Raw genomic sequence first — 4746 nt, forward strand, 5'->3', positions numbered from 1 at the left:
CTCCACTGCATTCCAGCCAAGCCCACTCAGTCCACAGCACTAAGTTCTACCCTCCAGGCCTGGACTGTACTCTTGCCTCTTGGAAGGAAAAGTGCAATCTTCACCATTTCCAACAGGGGCCCAGAGAGGTTAAGGGACTTGCACTAGGCCACACAGCAAAATGGTTATGACACAGAAGCCTTCCACCTACAGCCAGACCTTTCCTTCTAGGGAGAACCCTCTCCCTGAGTGCTGAAATTTGGGGAGCCTGTCCTGGGGTGCCTTTACTCTCTGGGCCAGGAGCTTCTGATTATGGAGAAACGGCCTTCTCTCCACCTCTGCCCCCGCCCTGCCCGGGAACCCTACACCAGGGGTAATTGAGATCAGATGCGGCTGTGACCCACGGAATGCTCCCCAGGAACCTGGAAGCATTTACTGTCTGGAAGAGAATCCAGGGCCCACTCTAGGCTGCCCTCTCTCCCGCCCTCCCTCCCTTGCTGTCTCCTCCCCAGGCAGCTGAAGGTGGATAGGGGCCTTGAGGAGCCTCTGGTGCTGCCTGGGGCTTAGTGCAGGCTGCCTTGATGAATACGACTGCTGAAAGCGCCTTCCTGGCTTCCTCCTTCCTGGGGATACGGTTACAGGGGGCCCGACTTCCTGCCCAGCCGGCCCAACTTGGAAGAGTGGATCTGCAGGCTCTCCAGGCCAGCAACTCAGCAACTCCACCCCCTCACCCCCAGCTGGGGCACAGGCAGGCCCCATCTCATTCAGAGCTTAGCTCAAATGTCACCTCCTCAGGGAGGCCCTCCCTGACCACCCTGTATGAACTAGCCCACCTACCGCTAGTCTCTCCTTGTCCTTGTTTCATTTTCTTCCTATTAGCTCTGGCTGGTTGGTTCATAGGTTTTCTTAAAATAATGTTTATTTCCTGCCCCTCCCCTCCCTCCGGAATGTGAGCTGTGCGAGGGCAGGGACCTCGTCTGGTCCACGGCTGCACCCCAGGGCTGGAACTCTGCCTGGGACATAGTAGTTGCTCAGTAAATAAAAGCAGTGAATTGCACCCCTGCCTTTGGCCTCTGAGTTTGGAACTTGACCTTGAATCTGTGCTCTGAGCTGGCTTGCCTGGGCTCTTCCGCCCTGGTCTCACTTCTCTGGTACAAACCTCTGGTTTCTGATGCTCACTCTCCTGCCTGTGGCCTCAGCCTCTCATCTGGGAGCTCCCCACAGATTTCTGACCTCACATCTCTGACCCCTCTTCTTTGCCCTCCTCTTCCCAGCCTCTGCTGTGTGACATTGGGCAAATCTCTTGCCCTTCCTGAGCCAGCAGATTTCTTCCTCAAACAAAAGCTTGCATAGGAGTTCAGAATGTGAGACATAAAAGGATGAAAGGCAGGAAACGGCTGATCCCTGAGTGCCTGGCTTTTGCCATATGGCCTTGTGTTGTCCCCAGCACAGCTTTGCAGTTCCTTTCAGCTTTGAAGAACTCTAGAGTTTGAAAACCCCAGCCTCTTTTAGCTCTGTAACGCCACAGTGCCATTACTTAGATGTCTGTCTGTCTGGTCGTCAGCGTTCACTTAGTCATTCATTTCGTCATTTGTCAAACATCAGTGGGCCACACAGTTGTGTGCCAGGCTTTATGCTCATTCTGCTTTACAATGTCTGGTCCGCTTCCCTCATTCAGCAAGCAGCCTGGGAGCACATTTCATGTTCCAGGGCCAGGAAATCTCAGAGGATTGGTCAGGGTGGCTGCTGGCCAATATGGTACCTTTGTATGACTTAGGAAAAGGTACCATCCCTTCTGAGTGGGTGTAGTCTTGCCGGACCGCAGCTTGGCAGCAGAAAGTGCCTTGAGGGAAGAAAAAGGTGACTGTCTTCTTGGCAGACAAAGCCCCACATTTGGGTACTTCTGGCTGGATTTCAGACACCCTGCATTGTGTAGAACTTCATGGGTGGCTCCACGGATGTGTGACTTGTGCTTGGTTTAATGCTCTACTGTCACTGTCAGAAAATTAAAAAAAAAATTTTTTGAATGAGAGGCCCACTGCTTCATCTTGCACTGGGCCCTGCAAAGTGCGTAGCCAGTCATGATCCTCCACACAGTAGAGTCACATAGAGTAGGGGTAGGGAGTAGTGAGAGAAGGTGATGAAGAGTGAGGGAGTGAAGAGCCTCCGATACCAGGGTGAGGGGCTGGACTAGCCTCTGTGTGGCCTGGGAGGGTCGCCAACCTCCACTCTGACTAAAGCAGATCAGTGATAAACCTGTTCTCTGGTTTATACATGGAGTGGGTGAGGAGCACGTAGGATTTTGTTTGTGAAAAAAGATGTTGCCTCTGCAAATATGTTTGGACGCCACAGCTATTTAGGGGTAGAAAGTCAGGGAAGGGCTTAAAAGTGCCCCTGCCAGCCTATGGCTCCTTTGAAGGGCTTGCACTCTTTATAGGCAGAAACCTGAGCCTCAGAGAGGGGCAGGTGTGGGTCACAGGCAGTATCTAGAACCCGGGATTCCTGCCTCCTGGATCAGGGTTCTTTTGACACTGTACCTGTGAGAATTAGAATTCACGTGCCCTGGATGAGGCTCCTGGCCCACTTCCCCAGGTCTCCCCAGTAAGTGTGTTCCCAGCAGAGAGGTTTCCTTCTCCCACAGCTAGACTTCCTCCCTGGGAAAAGGTGGCCTCTGCTACCACCTGGTGGCAACTCCGAGGTAGGGGAGTGTGCCACCTCAGCCCTGGAGCTAGCAGCAGCAGTCCTGGCCCCAGACATTGGCCCCAGGCATTGACCCCTTGAGATTCTAGGACCATTAGTGGTGGTATAGCCCACCCCAAAACTGTTCTTCCTCTGTCGTCCCCCACATTAAGGACTTAGCACCCTAATTGTCTAATCCAGAAGCCTGAGAGTTATCTTAGGCTCCTCTCACTCTCTCATGCCCTAAATTCAATCCATCCCAAAAGTCCCGTCAAATATACCTTTTAGGTGCACCTGGATCATGTCCATTGCTCTCCATCCCCTGGACCATGGCTCAGGTGGTCTGTTGTCCATTGTCCTCACCTGGTCTGCTGTTGTGGCCTCATATTGGGCCTTCTTCCCACTCAGACTTGTCTGCAGTCCACTCTCCATGCTGCATCCAGGGGGACCCTGCTAAAACCCACAGCTATGCATGTTACTCCCTGCTTAAAACCATCAAAGTCTCCCCACTGATCCCAGGACAAATCTCAGCCTCTTTACTGGGGAACTCCTTCAGGGAACTGTCCCCTGTAAGCCCTCGAATCCCTCCAGGCCCCCCAGTTGGGCTGTATAGCACAGCGGTTATGGACATAGAATCTAGTGCCTGGCTGCCCGCCCCCACATCTCACCTGTCTTTCATTTGCCAAACGTGCAACCTCGACCAGGTGACTTAACTCAGCTTCCCAATGTGTAAGGCAGTATTGATGGTGGTGGTACCTCTTTAGAGTGTTCTCGTGAGGATTCAGTGAATGAAGCTGCAGCAGGTTGGGACCAACTACCAGATCAGAGGGCACAGGAGGCTTCCTGCACTTCTGACACCAACGGCAAGTTCAGGAGGGGCCCTAAGATTTGGTAATTCATTAGAAAGACTCATTCGACCCACCAAAAGCTCTTATACTCATGGTTATAGTTTATTCCAGGAAAAGGATACAGATGAAGTTCAGCCAAAGGAAGAGATACACCAGGCAGCTACCCAGTAAGGGCTGAGGCGGGGCTCATGCCTTATGGAGGAACTGGACTCACAGCCTCTTGAAACAATTTTGCTGCTAGGAAAGGTGATGGCAGCTGGCCCACTTCCGAGGGCCCCTGTTTCCCCAGAGGCTGCAGCAGGGGAAGCCCAGAGGTTTCTAGTAGGGAAGCAGATTTCAGTTTCACATGCCCAAGGACCTTCCAGGATGACAACAGCCTCGTGGTTGGGAGTGAATGAGCTTCAAGAACCTTCCAGGATGACAACAGCCTGGTGGTTGGGCGTGAATGAGCTTCAGACCTGCAGTCCTACCCCTGAGCTGGGGGCATGGCTTACCTTGAGGTCCAGCAGGGGTGGAAGGGGTGGCAAGCAAGGGTTCAAACCCTGTCTCTGCTGGGCCGAGGGCGGGGTGGGGAGAGGGGTGCTGGAGAAAGGGGAAGGAAGAGCCAGCCAGGCAGAGGTCAGCAGAGGAGGAGGAGCGGCAGGAGAAGAGAAGGAGGGTCCGGCCCTCCCAAGGCCTCTGGGAGGGAGAGAGCTGAGACCAGGCTGAGCTGTGGGCTCTGAGGACCAGGGCACTCCTGGGCTTGGGGCAATTCATGCGGGGAGTGACTTGCCTGAATTTGGTCTCTTGTGCAGATGGGGGAGCTGGGAGCCCCAGACCAGCTTCTGCTGGGGAAGGACCCAGGTCTCAGGGCTGGGAGCCCCAGATTTCAGCTGCCTGTCTGCCATGTGTCATTAAGCAAACTGCTTCCCCCTCTGGGCCGCAGTCTCCTGATCTGTTCAGTGGAGGGTTGGGCCCATTGACCCTTTGGCAGAGAGGCAGGAAGCAGGGGCTCAGAAGAGGGGGGGTGGAGGGTACTGGAGGTCAGGTCCTGTGCCCAGAGCCTCTTCCCTCTCCCACCCCTCCCCTTCCCAGCTTCTCTGCCCACCACACAGGCCACAATCTTCTGTTCTCCTTTCTATTTTTAGACATCCTAGAATTTTGAGGAGGGCCTTCCCAGGAACCCTGAGCTGCTGAGGGAGCAGGTTGGAGCAGTTAGAGGTACAGCGAGTCAAGGCTCAGGAGGAGGGAGCTGGGCCTC

At 54.2% G+C, this 4746-nt stretch overlaps 1 long non-coding RNA gene across 2 annotated transcripts; it reads right to left on the reverse strand.

The window, feature by feature from the left end:
- On the reverse strand, positions 493-4084 carry LOC106507054. 2 transcript variants are annotated; one of them, XR_002337489.1, is made up of 4 exons: positions 4001-4084; positions 3327-3539; positions 2940-3111; positions 493-1974 (listed from the first exon to the last, which is right to left on the reverse strand). It is a non-coding gene; the product is annotated as an uncharacterized LOC106507054 (long non-coding RNA). The 2 variants fall into 2 exon arrangements; XR_001302751.2 differs by having other exon boundaries at positions 3327-4058.

Source organism: Sus scrofa, chromosome 1, assembly GCF_000003025.6.
Source record: "Sus scrofa isolate TJ Tabasco breed Duroc chromosome 1, Sscrofa11.1, whole genome shotgun sequence".
In the NCBI taxonomy this organism is placed as follows: domain Eukaryota; kingdom Metazoa; phylum Chordata; class Mammalia; order Artiodactyla; family Suidae; genus Sus; species Sus scrofa.